Source organism: Telmatherina bonti (genome assembly GCF_933228915.1).
Source record: "Telmatherina bonti genome assembly, chromosome: 9".
In the NCBI taxonomy this organism is placed as follows: Eukaryota; Metazoa; Chordata; class Actinopteri; order Atheriniformes; family Telmatherinidae; genus Telmatherina; species Telmatherina bonti.
The window spans coordinates 39,958,065-39,974,841 of record NC_136627.1 but is presented as its reverse complement, the minus strand read 5'-3'; the positions used below and the strand labels follow the sequence as shown (position 1 = coordinate 39,974,841).

Below are 16,777 nucleotides of genomic sequence, written 5' to 3'. Positions count from 1 at the left end.
AAGAAGAGAAAAAGTTCCTCCAGCACGTAAAACGTCCAGCAGGAAAATGTTCTGAAACCAAGCAGTTCTACATGTTAGAAAAGCCACATCACACAGTTAATAAGTCGTACAGAAGCTGCCGTACTAATAAAGCTCTACATGAAGACCTGCAGGTAAAAGGAGGCGGTCGCCATGACAACAGCCCATCATCAGGCTGCTCAGGTGTTTCCTCCACCTGCAGATACAGAACATGAAGTGATGGTTGGATATAAAATGCTCCCCAATGTGGCTTATCTGTCCCTGCTGGTGGACATGGAACATGGAGACTCTGGACTCCAGTCCGGCACCTTCCAAAGGGAAGGGACTGACAGGTCGGGTCCGCTCCTTTTCCCAACCCAGAGCAGAGGAACAGAACGATGTTCTCCACAGCCAGACGTGGTGTAGCGGCCATCGGGCAGATGGAGGCAGGTGGAGGTGCCTCCATGCCCAGGAGGAAACCTGTTGTACAGCTGCAGATGTGTGCAGATAGTGGAGACGCTACATAACATGCTACTAAATGGTAACGTGTCCCGTTCAGCTGCGACCAGCGCTGTTGTCCCCGACCTCCAACCATCATGTTGGAACCAAACTGCTGCTGTAGCTCCCCCCCCCCCCCCCCCCCCTTCCTCCTCCTGTGGACCAAGATGTCCTCTCTCCCTACATTTTATTGTCTGACCACTTTATTTGTCCTTTCTGGATAAGTCCGCTGGTCTGATGAGACGCTGACAGCATCTGTCCCCTGCTGACCTCCTCTGTCTTTCTGCTGGTGGTGATGTCCATCCCGTCTCCACCAGATAAAATACTTTTACATTTTACAACTTTATCTGTTGGAATTTCTTCCTCATTTTCCAGAAAATTCCTCTTTTTTCCTGCAGAACCGTCATGGAAATGAGATGGATTCATATTTATCAGGGCGTCGGCCTGACCTTTTATGGCCAACATATGGGCGTGGCCAGATGTTTCCTCATGTGGTGTTGATCCTGATTTATGAAGGAAACAGGCGTGGGACGTGCGTGCACACTGCTTTGTAAATCGGGAAGTCTTTTTGCGCCGCATTTCCTGTTTTCCGTCCGTACGCCGCCTGTAGTCAGCGTTGCTACGTGCAGTTTGATAAATGAGGCTCCTGGTCCACACTCCAGGAGGTCATTAGTACAGTTAGACTTTACTTAGGACCATCTGGACTGTGGACTGGGTCTAACTTTACATCACGTCACACATGGGCGCTTACACAGGACCAAAAGACCTGGTCCTGGACCTGGTTCTTGGTAAAGTTAGACCCAGTCCAGAGTCCAGGTAGACCTGGTTCTTGGTAAAGTTAGACCCAGTCCAGAGTCCAGGTAGACCTGGTTCTTGGTAAAGTTAGACCCAGTCCAGAGTCCAGGTAGACCTGGTTCTTGGTAAAGTTAGACACAAGAGACTTGACAGAACCAGAATTCTTTAATGAGAGGAACCGTGCTGGTCCAGAGGAACCAGAACAGCTGCTGAGGACATGATACCGGCATCCGAGAACTCAGACCAGATAAAGATGCTGAATTAGTCGGACTTCCGCAACGTGATGAACATGCAGGACTGATGGTTTGTAGCTGCAGGGATATGTTGTTGAGATAACGTTGATCAGACGGATAGTTCTGTTATTTCCAGCGGTCCACCCACTGACCTTCCATCTGATCACACGGATCCCTGCATGCCCCTTCCCACAGGGTACTGGGGTTCTGCTGCAGCTTGGCAACACAAAGGACATGAACAGGAGCTTAAAACAACACAAGGCGGCCATGATAAACCCATGTAACTAAAATCAGGGATATTCTCTCCAGAAGGAGTTGGTTTTCATTAGGTATTAACATGCTGAAGCAGAAACCAAAAACTCCAAAGTGGATGTAAAACAATTCAGTGATGATGGCAGAAGTGGGCGTGGCTTATTTAAAATCACGATGAGTGATGATGGCAGAAGTGGGCGTGGCTTATTTAACATCACGATGAGTGATGATGGCAGAAGTGGGCGTGGCTTATTTAACATCACGATGAGTGATGATGGCAGAAGTGGGCGTGGCTTATTTAACATCACGATGAGTGATGATAGCAGAAGTGGGCGTGGCTTATTTAACATCACGATGAGTGATGATGGCAGAAGTAGGCGTGGCTTATTTAACATCACGATGAGTGATGATGGCAGAAGTGGGCGTGGCTTATTTAACATCACGATGAGTGATGATGGCAGAAGTGGGCGTGGCTTATTTAACATCACGATGAGTGATGATGGCAGAAGTGGGCGTGGCTTATTTAACATCACGATGCATGAATTTAATCTCTGTTACATCTAAACACTGAAGTCACCTGATACGCCTGCTTCTAAACCTTTTGGACACATTGGGTTGTAATGTTACCACCATGTTTCTGCTCATATCTACAACATGGAGGCTGCTGCCTTCTCTGGTTCACTGCAGGTTGATGACCAGGTCAATGACCTGCAGTAACCTCACAGGTACAAACACGCCTGGACAGTTTCTGTTTAAAACTGCTCTGCTTCTTAGCCTGGAGTCACCCATCGATCTGTTTATCCATCCATCCATCCATCCATCCATCCATCCATCCATCCATCCATCCATTCATTCATTCATTCATTCATTCATTCATCCATCCATTCATTCATTCATTCATTCATTCATTCATTCATCCATCCATTCATTCATTCATTCATTCATCCATCCATCCATCCATCATCCATCCTTCCATCCATCCATCCATCCATCCATCCTGCATCCCTCCTTCTTGCAGATCTGTGTTCTTCTGCTGGATTATCAACTGTAATCTGTTAATCTGCGTCTCTGTAAATAGCTACCGGTCAGATTAGAACCTCTGTTTCTTTCAGTCCCTGTCATGTTCATTTACCAAACACAGAGGAGAGAAAACAAGAGGAGCAGAAGTCCAGCATGTCTCTGTCGTAGTAGATCATCGATTAAAGAAGTTTACTTTACCAGACCAGTTAGTTCATTTGTGCAGCCGCTCTCATGAACAAAAAAAAATCAAAGTGCTTGACATGAAACAAAAGTGTAGAACAAACAGCAAAATCAGTCTGTTAACTGTTTTAAGCAACTGGTTAGAAACCGCTCAATAGCTGGTTAGACACAGGTCTGTAACTGGTTAGAGACAGGTCTGTAACTGGTTAGAGACAAGTCTGTAGCTGGTTAGAGACAGGTCTGTAGCTGGTTAGAGACAGGTCTGTAACTGGTTAGAGACAAGTCTGTAGCTGGTTAGAGACAGGTCTGTAGCTGGTTAGAGACAGGTCTGTAACTGGTTAGAGACAAGTCTGTAGCTGCTTAGAGACAGGTCTGTAACTGGTTAGAGACAAGTCTGTAGCTGGTTAGAGACAGGTCTGTAGCTGGTTAGAGACTGGTCTGTAACTGGTTAGAGACAAGTCTGTAGCTGGTTAGAGACAGGTCTGTAGCTGGTTAGAGACAAGTCTGTAGCTGGTTAGAGACAGGTCTATAGCTGGTTAGAGACAGGTGTGTAACTGGTTAGAGACAGGTCTATAGCTGGTTAGAGACAAGTCTGTAGCTGGTTAGAGACAGGTCTATAGCTGGTTAGAGACAGGTCTGTAACTGGTTAGAGACAGGTCTGTAGATGGTTAGAGACAGGTCTGAAACTGGTTAGAGACAGGTCTGAAACTGGTTAGAGACAGGTCTGTAGCTGGTTAGAGACAGGTCTGTAACTGGTTAGAGACAGGTCTGTAGCTGGTTAGAGACAGGTCTGTAACTGGTTAGAGACAGGTCTGTAGATGGTTAGAGACAGGTCTGAAACTGGTTAGAGACATGTCTGTAGCTGGTTAGAGACAGGTCTGTAGCTGGTTAGAGACAGGTCTAAACCTAGTTAGAGACCGGTCTGAAACTGGTTAGAGACAAGTCTGTAGCTGGTTAGAGAAAGGTCTGTAACTGTTTAGAGAGAGGTCTGTAGCTGGTTAGAGACTGGTCTATAGCTGGTTAGAGACAGGTCTATAGCTGGTTAGAGACAGGTCTTTAGCTGGTTAGAGACAAGTCTTTAGCTGGTTAGAGACAGGTCTGTATCTGGTTAGAGACAGGTCTGTAACTGGTTAGAGACAGGTCTGTAACTGGTTAGATACTGGTCTGAAACTGGTTAGAGACAGGTCTGTAACTGGTTAGATACTGGTCTGAAACTGGTTAGAGACAGGTCTGTAGCTGGATAGAGACAGGTCTATAGTTGGTTAGAGACAGGTCTGTATCTGGTTAGAGACAGGTCTGTAACTGGTTAGAGACAGGTCTGTAGCTGGTTAGAGACAGGTCTGTAACTGGTTAGAGAAAGGTCTGTAGCTGGTTAGATACAGGTCTGTAGCTGGTCAGAGACAGGTCTGTAGCTGGTTAGAGAAAGGTCTGTAGCTGGTTAGAGAAAGGTCTGTAGCTGGTTAGAGACAGGTCTGCAACTGGTTAGAGACAGGTCTAAACCTAGATAGAGACAGGTCTGTAGCTGGTTAGACACCGGTCTTTAGCTGGTTAGAGACAGGTCTATGGCTGCTTAGAGACAGGTTTGTAACTGGTTAGAGACTGGTCTGTAACTGGTTAGAGACAGGTGTGTAATTGATTAGAGAAAGGTCTGTAACTGGTTAGAGACAGGTCTTTAGCTGGTTAGAGACCGACTATATCTGGTTAGAGACTTGTCTGTAACTGGTTAGAGACAGGTCTGTAACTGGTTAGACACCGGTCTTTGGATGTTTACAGACAGGTCTGTAGCTGGTTAGAGACAAGTCTGTAGCTGGTTAGAGACAAGTCTGTAGCTGGTTAGAGACCGGTCTGTAGCTGGTTAGAGACAAGTCTGTAACTGGTTAGAGACAGGTCTGTAGCTGGTTAGAGACAAGTCTGTAGCTGGTTAGAGACCGGTCTGTAGCTGGTTAGAGACAAGTCTGTAGCTGGTTAGAGACAGGTCTGTAACTGGTTAGAGACAAGTCTGTAGCTGGTTAGAGACAAGTCTGTAGCTGGTTAGAGACAGGTCTGTAGCTGGTTAGAGACAAGTCTGTAGCTGGTTAGAGACAGGTCTGTAGCTGGTTAGAGACAAGTCTGTAGCTGGTTAGAGACAGGTCTGTAACTGGTTAGAGACAGGTCTAGCTGGTTAGAGACAAGTGTGTAGCTGGTTAGAGACAGGTCTGTAGCTGGTTAGAGACAAGTCTGTAGCTGGTTAGAGACTGGTCTGTAACTGGTTAGACACTGGTCTGTAACTGGTTAGAGACAGATCTGTAGCTGGTTAAAGACTGGTCTGTAACTGGTTAGAGACTGGTCTGTAACTGGTTAGAGACAGGTCTGTAGCTGGTTAGAGACAGGTCTGTTGCTGGTTAGAGACTGGTCTGTAACTGGTTAGAGACTGGTCTGTAACTGGTTAGAGACAGATCTGTAGCTGGTTAGAGACAGGTCTGTTGCTGGTTAGAGACTGGTCTGTAACTGGTTAGAGAAAGGTCTGTAACTGGTTAGACACAGATCTGTAGCTGGTTAGAGACTGGTCTGTAACTGGTTAGAGACTGGTCTGTAACTGGTTAGAGACAGGTCTGTATCTGGTTAGAGACAGGTCTGTAGCTGGTTAGAGACTGGTCTGTAACTGGTTAGAGAAAGGTCTGTAACTGGTTAGAGACAGATCTGTAGCTGGTTAGAGACTGGTCTGTAACTGGTTAGAGACTGGTCTGTAACTGGTTAGAGACAGGTCTGTATCTGGTTAGAGACAGGTCTGTAGCTGGTTAGAGACAGGTCTGTAACTGGTTAGAGACAGGTCTGTAGCTGGTTAGAGAGAGGTCTGTAAGTGGTTAGACACTGGTCTGTAACTGGTTAGACACAGTTCTATAGCTGGTTAGAGACAGGTCTGTAGCTGGTTAGAGAAAGGTCTGTAGCTGGTTAGAGACAGGTCTGTAAGTGGTTAGAGACAGGTCCGTAGCTGGTTAGAGACAGGTCTGTAACTGGTTAGAGAAAGGTCTGTAGCTGGTTAGAGACAGGTCTGTAACTGGTTAGAGAGAGGTCTGTAACTGGTTAGAGACAGGTCTGTAGATGGTTAGAGACAGGTCTGAAACTGGTTAGAGACAGGTCTGTAGCTGGTTAGAGACAGGTCTGAAACTGGTTAGAGACAGGTCTGTAGCTGGTTAGAGACAGGTCTGTAGCTGGTTAGAGACAGGTCTAAACCTAGTTAGAGACAGGTCTAAACCTAGTTAGAGACCGGTCTGAAACTGGTTAGAGACAAGTCTGTAGCTGGTTAGAGAAAGGTCTGTAACTGTTTAGAGAGAGGTCTGTAGCTGGTTAGAGACTGGTCTATAGCTGGTTAGAGACAGGTCTATAGCTGGTTAGAGACAGGTCTTTAGCTGGTTAGAGACAAGTGTTTAGCTGGTTAGAGACAGGTCTGTATCTGGTTAGAGAAAGGTCTGTAACTGGTTAGAGACAGGTCTGTAACTGGTTAGATACTGGTCTGAAACTGGTTAGAGACAGGTCTGTAACTGGTTAGATACTGGTCTGAAACTGGTTAGAGACAGGTCTATAGCTGGTTAGAGACAGGTCTGTAGCTGGATAGAGACAGGTCTATAGTTGGTTAGAGACAGGTCTGTATCTGGTTAGAGACAGGTCTGTAACTGGTTAGAGACAGGTCTGTAGCTGGTTAGAGACAGGTCTGTAACTGGTTAGAGAAAGGTCTGTAGCTGGATAGAGACAGGTCTGTAAGTGGTTAGAGACAGGTCTGTAGCTGGTTAGACACAGGTCTGTAGCTGGTTAGAGACAGGTCTGTAGCTGGTTAGAGAAAGGTCTGTAGCTGGTTAGAGAAAGGTCTGTAGCTGGTTAGAGACAGGTCTGCAACTGGTTAGAGACAGGTCTAAACCTAGATAGAGACAGGTCTGTAGCTGGTTAGACACCGGTCTTTAGCTGGTTAGAGACAGGTTTGTAATTGGTTAGAGATAGGTCTGTAACTGGTTAGAGACGGGTCTGTAGCTGATTAGAGACAGGTCTGTAGCTGGTTAGAGACAGGTCTGTAGCTGGTTAGAGACACGTCTGTGACTAGTTAGAGACAGGTCTGTAGCTGGTTAGATAACGGTCTTTAGCTGGTTAGAGACAGGTCTATGGCTGCTTAGAGACAGGTTTGTAACTGGTTAGAGACTGGTCTGTAACTGGTTAGAGACAGGTGTGTAATTGGTTAGAGACAGGTTTGTAACTGGTTAGAGACAGGTCTGTAGCTGGTTAGAGACAGGTCTATGGCTGCTTTGAGACAGGTTTGTAACTGGTTAGAGACTGGTCTGTAACTGGTTAGAGACAGGTCTGTAACTTGTTAGAGACAGGTCTGTAACTGGTTAGAGAAAGGTCTGTAGCTGGTTAGAGACCGACTATATCTGGTTAGAGACTTGTCTGTAACTGGTTAGAGACAGGTCTGTAACTGGTTAGACACCGGTCTTTGGATGGTTACAGACAGGTCTGTAGCTGGTTAGAGACAGACTATATCTGGTTAGAGACAGGTCTGTAACTGGTTAGACACCGGTCTTTGGATGGTTAGAGACAGGTCTTTAACTGGTTAGAGACTGGTCTGTAACTGGTTAGACACAGGTCTGTAACTGGTTAGACACACTTCTGTAACTGGTTAGAAACAGGTCTGTAGCTGGTTAGAGATTGGTCTATGGCTACTTAGAGACAGGTCTGTAGCTGGTTAGAGACTGGTCTGTAACTGGTTAGAGACAGGTCTGTAGCTGGTTAGAGACTGGTCTGTAACTGGTTAGAGACAAGTCTTTAGCTTGTTAGAGACAGATCTATAACTGGTTAGAGACAGGTCTGTAGCTGGTTAGAGACAGGTCTGTAACTGTAGCTGGTTAGAGACATATCTATAACTGGTTAGAGACAGGTTTGTAGCTGGTTAGAGACAGGTCTGTAGCTGGTTAGAGACCGGTCTATAGCTGGTTAGAGACAGGTCTGTAGCTTGTTAGACACATGTCTGTAACTGGTTAGAGACAGGTCTGTAAGTGGTTAGAGACAGGTCTGTAGCTGGTTAGACACAGGTCTGTAGCTGGTTAGAGACAGGTCTGTAGCTGGTTAGAGACAGGTCTATGGCTGGTTAGAGACAGGTCTATAGCTGGTTAGACACCGGTTTTTGGCTGGTTAGAGACAGGTCTGTAGCTGGTTAGAGACTAGTCTGTAACTGGTTAGAGACAAGTCTGTAACTGGTTAGACACAGGTCTGTAGCTGGTTAGACACAGGTCTTTAGCTGGTTAGAGACAGGTCTTTAGCTGGTTAGAGACAGGTCTATGGCTGGTTAGGGAATGGTCTAGGGCTGGTTAGAGACATGTCTGTAACTGGTTAGAGACTGGTCTTTAACTGGTAAGAGACAAGTCTGTAACTGGTTAGTCACAGGTCTGTAACTGATTAGACACATGTTTGTAACTGGTTAGAGACAGGTCTGTAGCTGGTTAGAGACAGGTCTTTAGCTGGTTAGAGACAGGTTTGTAATTGGTTAGAGACTTGTCTGGAACTGGTTAGAGACAGGTCTGTAACTGGTTAGAGACAGGTCTGTAGCTGGTTAGAGACCGGTCTATATCTGGATAGAGACAGGTCTGTACCTGGTTAGAGACAGGTCTATAGCTGGTTAGAGACCGATCTATATCTGGTTAGAGACTTGTCTGTAACTGGTTAGAGACAGGTCTGTAGCTGGTTAGAGACAGGTCTGTAGCTGATTAGAGACCGATCTATATCTGGTTAGAGACTTGTCTGTAACTGGTTAGAGACAGGTCTGTAACTGGTTAGAGACAGGTCTGTAGCTGGTTAGAGACCGATCTATATCTGGTTGGAGACTGGTCTGTACCTGGTTAGAGACAGGTCTATAGCTGGTTAGAGACCGATCTATATCTGGTTAGAGACTTGTCTGTAACTGGTTAGAGACAGGTCTGTAACTGGTTAGAGACAGGTCTGTAGCTGGTTAGAGACCGATCTATATCTGGTTGGAGACTTGTCTGTAACTGGTAAGAGACAGGTCTATAGCTGGTTAGAGACCGATCTATATCTGGTTAGAGACTTGTCTGTAACTGGTTAGAGACAGGTCTGTAGCTGGTTAGAGACAGGTCTGTAGCTGGTTAGAGACCGGTCTATATCTGGATAGAGACTGGTCTGTACCTGGTTAGAGACAGCTCTATAGCTGGTTAGAGACACGTCTGTGACTAGTTAGAGACAGGTCTGTAGCTGGTTAGAGACAGGTCTGTAAGTGGTTAGAGACAGGTCTTTAGCTGGTTAGAGACAGGTCTGCAACTGGTTAGAGACAGGTCTTTAGCTGGTTAGAGACAGGTTTATAATTGGTTAGAGATAGGTCTGTAACTGGTTAGAGACGGGTCTGTAGCTGATTAGAGACAGGTCTTTAGCTGGTTAGAGACAGGTCTGTAGCTGGTTAGAGACACGTCTGTGACTAGTTAGAGACAGGTCTGTAGCTGGTTAGACAACGGTCTTTAGCTGGTTAGAGACAGGTCTGTAGCTGGTTAGAGACAGGTCTATGGCTGGTTAGGGAAAGGTCTATGGCTGGTTAGAGACAGGTCTGTAACTGGTTAGAGACAGGTCTTTAGCTGGTTAGAGACAGGTCTATGGCTGCTTAGAGACAGGTTTGTAACTGGTTAGAGACTGGTCTGTAACTGGTTAGAGACAGGTGTGTAATTGCTTAGAGACAGGTCTGTAACTGGTTAGACACCGGTCTTTGGATGGTTAGAGACAGGTCTGTAGCTGGTTAGAGACCGACTATATCTGGTTAGAGACTTGTCTGTAACTGGTTAGAGACAGGTCTGTAGCTGGTTAGAGACAGGTCTGTAGCTGGTTAGAGATAGGTCTATGGCTACTTAGAGATAGGTCTGTAACTGGTTAGATACTGGTCTGTAATTGGTTAGAGACAGGTCTGTAACTGGTTAGACACATGTCTGTAACTGGTTAGAGACATGTCTTCAGCTGGTTAGAGACAGGTCTACGGCTGCTTAGAAACAGGTCTGTAGCTGGTTAGTGACTGGTCTGTAACTGGTTAGAGACAAGTCTTTAGCTTGTTAGAGACAGATCTATAACTGGTTAGAGACAGGTCTGTAGCTGGTTAGAGACAGGTCTTTAGCTGGTTAGAGACAGGTCTGTAAATGTAGCTGGTTAGAGACATATCTATAACTGGTTAGAGACAGGGTTGTAGCTGGTTAGAGACAGGTCTGTAGCTGGTTAGAGACCGGTCTATAGCTGGTTAGAGACAGGTCTGTAGCTTGTTAGACACATGTCTTTAACTGGTTAGCGACAGGTCTTTAGCTGGTTAGAGACAGGTCTATGTCTACTTAGAGACATGTCTGTAACTGGTTAGAGAATGGTCTGTAGCTGGTTAGAGACACGTCTGTGACTAGTTAGAGACAGGTCTGTAGCTGGTTAGAGACAGGTCTGTAAGTGGTTAGAGACAGTTCTGTAGCTGGTTAGAGACAGTTCTGCAACTGGTTAGAGACAGGTCTTTAGCTGGTTTGAGACAGGTTTGTAATTGGTTAGAGATAGGTCTGTAACTGGTTAGAGACGGGTCTGTAGCTGATTAGAGACAGGTCTGTAGCTGGTTAGAGACAGGTCTGTAGCTGGTTAGAGACACGTCTGTGACTAGTTAGAGACTGGTCTGTAGCTGGTTAGACAACGGTCTTTAGCTGGTTAGAGACAGGTCTGTAACTGGTTAGAGACAGGTCTATGGCTGGTTAGGGAAAGGTCTATGGGTGGTTAGAGACAGGTCTGTAACTGGTTAGAGACAGGTCTTTAGCTGGTTAGAGACATGTGTGTAATTGGTTAGAGACAGGTCTGTAACTGGTTAGAGTCAGGTCTGTAGGTGGTTAGAGACCGACTATATCTGGTTAGAGACTTGTCTGTAACTGGTTAGAGACAGGTCTGTAACTGGTTAGAGACCGGTCTTTGGATGGTTAGAGACAGGTCTGTAGCTGGTTAGAGACCGGTCTATAGCTGGTTAGAGACTTGTCTGTAACTGGTTAGAGACAGGTCTGTAACTGGTTATACACCGGTCTTTGGATGGTTAGAGACAGGTCTATGGCTGGTTAGAGACAGGTCTTTAACTGGTTAGAGACTGGTCTGTAACTGGTTAGACACCGGTCTGTAGCTGGTTAGAGACAGTTCTGCAACTGGTTAGAGACAGGTCTTTAGCTGGTTAGAGACAGGTTTGTAATTGGTTAGAGACAGGTCTATAGCTGGTTAGAGACCGGTCTTAAACTGGTTAGAGACAGGTCTATAGCTGGTTAGAGACAGGTCTGTAGCTGGTTAGAGACAGGTCTGTAGCTGGTTAGAGACACGTCTGTGACTAGTTAGAGACAGGTCTGTAACTGGTTAGACAACGGTCTTTAGCTGGTTAGAGACAGGTCTGTAGCTGGTTAGAGACAGGTGTATGGCTGGTTAGGGAAAGGTCTATGGGTGGTTAGAGACAGGTCTGTAACTGGTTAGAGACAGGTCTTTAGCTGGTTAGAGACAGGTCTATGGCTGCTTAGAGACAGGTTTGTAACTGGTTAGAGACTGGTCTGTAACTGGTTAGAGACAGGTGTGTAATTTGTTAGAGACAGGTCTGTAACTGGTTAGAGACAGGTCTGTAGGTGGTTAGAGACCGACTATATCTGGTTAGAGACTTGTCTGTAACTGGTTAGAGACAGGTCTGTAACTGGTTAGACACCGGTCTTTGGATGGTTAGAGACAGGTCTGTAGCTGGTTAGAGACCGGTCTGTAACTGGTTAGAGACTGGTCTTTAACTGGTAAGAGACCAGTCTGTAACTGGTTAGTCACAGGTCTGTAACTGATTAGACACATGTTTGTAACTGGTTAGAGAAAGGTCTGTAGCTGGTTAGAGACAGGTTTGTAATTGGTTAGAGACTTGTCTGGAACTGGTTAGAGACAGGTCTGTAACTGGTTAGAGACAGGTCTGTAGCTGGTTAGAGACCGGTCTATATCTGGATAGAGACAGGTCTGTAGCTGGTTAGACACCGGTTTTTGGCTGGTTAGAGACAGGTCTGTAGCTGGTTAGAGACTAGTCTGTAACTGGTTAGAGACAAGTCTGTAACTGGTTAGACACAGGTCTGTAACTGGTTAGACACATGTCTGTAACTGGTTAGAGACAGGTCTGTAGTTGGTCAGAGACAGTTCTGTAGCTGGTTAGAGACATGTCTGTAGCTGGTTAGGGACAGGTCTGTAACTGGTTAAAGACAGGTCTGTAGCTGGTTAGAGACAGGTCTGTAGCTGGTTACAGACCCGTCTGTTTCTGGTTAGAGACAGCTTTATAGCTGGTTAGAGACAGGTCTGTGACTAGTTAGAGACAGGTCTGTAGCTGGTTAGACACAGGTCTTTAGCTGGTTAGAGACAGGTCTTTAGCTGGTTAGAGACAGGTCTATGGCTGGTTAGGGAATGGTCTAGGGCTGGTTAGAGACATGTCTGTAACTGGTTAGAGACTGGTCTTTAACTGGTAAGAGACAAGTCTGTAACTGGTTAGTCACAGGTCTGTAACTGATTAGACACATGTTTGTAACTGGTTAGAGACCGGTCTGTAGCTGGTTAGAGACAGGTCTTTAGCTGGTTAGAGACAGGTTTGTAATTGGTTAGAGACTTGTCTGGAACTGGTTAGAGACAGGTCTGTAACTGGTTAGAGACAGGTCTGTAGCTGGTTAGAGACCGGTCTATATCTGGATAGAGACTGGTCTGTACCTGGTTAGAGACAGGTCTATAGCTGGTTAGAGACCGATCTATATCTGGTTAGAGACTTGTCTGTAACTGGTTAGAGACAGGTCTGTAGCTGATTAGAGACCGATCTATATCTGGTTAGAGACTTGTCTGTAACTGGTTAGAGACAGGTCTGTAACTGGTTAGAGACAGGTCTGTAGCTGGTTAGAGAACGATCTATATCTGGTTGGAGACTTGTCTGTAACTGGTTAGAGACAGGTCTATAGCTGCTTAGAGACCGATCTATATCTGGTTAGAGACTTGTCTGTAACTGGTTAGAGACAGGTCTGTAGCTGGTTAGAGACAGGTCTGTAGCTGGTTAGAGACCGGTCTATATCTGGATAGAGACTGGTCTGTACCTGGTTAGAGACAGCTCTATAGCTGGTTAGAGACACGTCTGTGACTAGTTAGAGACAGGTCTGTAGCTGGTTAGAGACAGGTCTGTAAGTGGTTAGAGACAGGTCTGTAGCTGGTTAGAGACCGGTCTATATCTGGATAGAGACTGGTCTGTACCTGGTTAGAGACAGCTCTATAGCTGGTTAGAGACACGTCTGTGACTAGTTAGAGACAGGTCTTTAGCTGGTTAGAGACAGGTCTGCAACTGGTTAGAGACAGGTCTTTAGCTGGTTAGAGACAGGTTTGTAATTGGTTAGAGATAGGTCTGTAACTGGTTAGAGACGGGTCTGTAGCTGATTAGAGACAGGTCTGTAGCTGGTTAGAGACAGGTCTGTAGCTGGTTAGAGACACGTCTGTGACTAGTTAGAGACAGGTCTGTAGCTGGTTAGACAACGGTCTTTAGCTGGTTAGAGACAGGTCTGTAGCTGGTTAGAGACAGGTCTATGGCTGGTTAGGGAAAGGTCTATGGGTGGTTAGAGACAGGTCTGTAACTGGTTAGAGACAGGTCTTTAGCTGGTTAGAGACAGGTCTATGGCTGCTTAGAGACAGGTTTGTAACTGGTTAGAGACAGGTCTGTAGGTGGTTAGAGACCGACTATATCTGGTTAGAGACTTGTCTGTAACTGGTTAGAGACAGGTCTGTAACTGGTTAGACACCGGTCTTTGGATGGTTAGAGACAGGTCTGTAGCTGGTTAGAGACCGACTATATCTGGTTAGAGACTTGTCTGTAACTGGTTAGAGACAGGTCTGTAGCTGGTTAGAGACAGGTCTGTAGCTGGTTAGAGATAGGTCTATGGCTACTTAGAGATAGGTCTGTAACTGGTTAGATACTGGTCTGTAATTGGTTAGAGACAGGTCTGTAACTGGTTAGACACATGTCTGTAACTGGTTAGAGACAGGTCTACGGCTGCTTAGAAACAGGTCTGTAGCTGGTTAGTGACTGGTCTGTAACTGGTTAGAGACAAGTCTTTAGCTTGTTAGAGACAGATCTATAACTGGTTAGAGACAGGTCTGTAGCTGGTTAGAGACAGGTCTTTAGCTGGTTAGAGACAGGTCTGTAAATGTAGCTGGTTACAGACATATCTATAACTGGTTAGAGACAGGGTTGTAGCTGGTTAGAGACAGGTCTGTAGCTGGTTAGAGACCGGTCTATAGCTGGTTAGAGACAGGTCTGTAGCTTGTTAGACACATGTCTTTAACTGGTTAGAGACAGGTCTTTAGCTGGTTAGAGACAGGTCTATGTCTACTTAGAGACATGTCTGTAACTGGTTAGAGAATGGTCTGTAGCTGGTTAGAGACACGTCTGTGACTAGTTAGAGACAGGTCTGTAGCTGGTTAGAGACAGGTCTGTAAGTGGTTAGAGACAGTTCTGTAGCTGGTTAGAGACAGTTCTGCAACTGGTTAGAGACAGGTCTTTAGCTGGTTAGAGACAGGTTTGTAATTGGTTAGAGATAGGTCTGTAACTGGTTAGAGACGGGTCTGTAGCTGATTAGAGACAGGTCTGTAGCTGGTTAGAGACAGGTCTGTAGCTGGTTAGAGACACGTCTGTGACTAGTTAGAGACTGGTCTGTAGCTGGTTAGACAACGGTCTTTAGCTGGTTAGAGACAGGTCTGTAACTGGTTAGAGACAGGTCTGTAACTGGTTAGAGACAGGTCTATGGCTGGTTAGGGAAAGGTCTATGGGTGGTTAGAGACAGGTCTGTAACTGGTTAGAGACAGGTCTTTAGCTGGTTAGAGACAGGTGTGTAATTGGTTAGAGACAGGTCTGTAACTGGTTAGAGTCAGGTCTGTAGGTGGTTAGAGACCGACTATATCTGGTTAGAGACTTGTCTGTAACTGGTTAGAGACAGGTCTGTAACTGGTCAGAGACCGGTCTTTGGATGGTTAGAGACAGGTCTGTAGCTGGTTAGAGACCGGTCTATAGCTGGTTAGAGACTTGTCTGTAACTGGTTAGAGACAGGTCTGTAACTGGTTATACACCGGTCTTTGGATGGTTAGAGACAGGTCTATGGCTGGTTAGAGACAGGTCTTTAACTGGTTAGAGACTGGTCTGTAACTGGTTAGACACCGGTCTGTAGCTGGTTAGAGACAGTTCTGCAACTGGTTAGAGACAGGTCTTTTGCTGGTTAGAGACAGGTTTGTAATTGGTTAGAGACAGGTCTATAGCTGGTTAGAGACCGTTCTTAAACTGGTTAGAGACAGGTCTATAGCTGGTTAGAGACAGGTCTGTAACTGGTTAGAGACGGGTCTGTAGCTGATTAGAGACAGGTCTGTAGCTGGTTAGAGACAGGTCTGTAGCTGGTTAGAGACACGTCTGTGACTAGTTAGAGACAGGTCTGTAGCTGGTTAGACAACGGTCTTTAGCTGGTTAGAGACAGGTCTGTAGCTGGTTAGAGACAGGTCTATGGCTGGTTAGGGAAAGGTCTATGGGTGGTTAGAGACAGGTCTGTAACTGGTTAGAGACAGGTCTTTAGCTGGTTAGAGACAGGTCTATGGCTGCTTAGAGACAGGTTTGTAACTGGTTAGAGACTGGTCTGTAACTGGTTAGAGACAGGTGTGTAATTTGTTAGAGACAGGTCTGTAACTGGTTAGAGACAGGTCTGTAGGTGGTTAGAGACAAGTCTATAGCTGGTTAGAGACTTGTCTGTAACTGGTTAGAGACAGATCTGTAACTGGTTATACACCGGTCTTTGGATGGTTAGAGACAGGTCTATGGCTGGTTAGAGACAGGTCTTTAACTGGTTAGAGACTGGTCTGTAACTGGTTAGACACAGGTCTGTAACTGGTTAGACACATGTCTGTAACTGGTTAGAAACAGGTCTGTAGCTGGTTAGAGACAGGTCTGTAGCTGGTTAGATACTGGTCTGTAATTGGTTAGAGACAGGTCTGTAGCTGGTTAGACACATGTCTGTAACTGGTTAGAGACATGTCTTCAGCTGGTTAGAGACAGGTCTACGGCTGCTTAGAAACAGGTCTGTAGCTGGTTAGTGACTGGTCTGTAACTGGTTAGAGACAAGTCTTTAGCTTGTTAGAGACAGATCTATAACTGGTTAGAGACAGGTCTGTAGCTGGTTAGAGACCGGTCTATAGCTGGTTAGAGACAGGTCTGTAGCTTGTTAGACACATGTCTTTAACTGGTTAGAGACAGGTCTTTAGCTGGTTAGAGACAGGTCTATGTCTACTTAGAGACATGTCTGTAACTGGTTAGAGAATGGTCTGTAGCTGGTTAGAGACATGTCTAAACCTGGTTAGAGACTGGTCTGTAGCTGGTTAGAGACAGGTCTGTAGCTGGTTAGACACCGGTCTGTAGCTGGTTAGAGACCGGCCTATAGCTGGTTAGAGACAGGTCTGTAGCTGGTTAGAGGCTGGTCTGTAGCTGGTTAGAGACCGGCCTATAGCTGGTTAGAGACAGGTGTGTAGCTGGTTATAGGCTGGTCTGTAGCTGGTTAGAGACCGGTCTGTAGCTGGTTAGACTTGTCTGCAGCTGGTTAGAGACCTATCTATATCTGGTTAGAGACTTGTCTATAACTGGTTAGAGACAGGTCTGTAGCTGGTTAGAGACAGGTCTGTAACTGGTTAGAGACAGATCTGTAGCTAGTTAGAGACAGGTCTGTAGCTGGTTAGACACATGTCTGTAACTGGTTAGAGACAGGTCTTTA

General features: G+C 45.8%; 1 protein-coding gene across 1 annotated transcript in view; it reads left to right on the top strand.

The window, feature by feature from the left end:
- Positions 1-16,777, top strand: part of abcg1 (ATP-binding cassette, sub-family G (WHITE), member 1) — a gene marked incomplete at both ends in the record, with an annotated part of 203,676 nt that overhangs the window by 34,627 nt on the left and 152,272 nt on the right. The window lies entirely within an intron of this gene.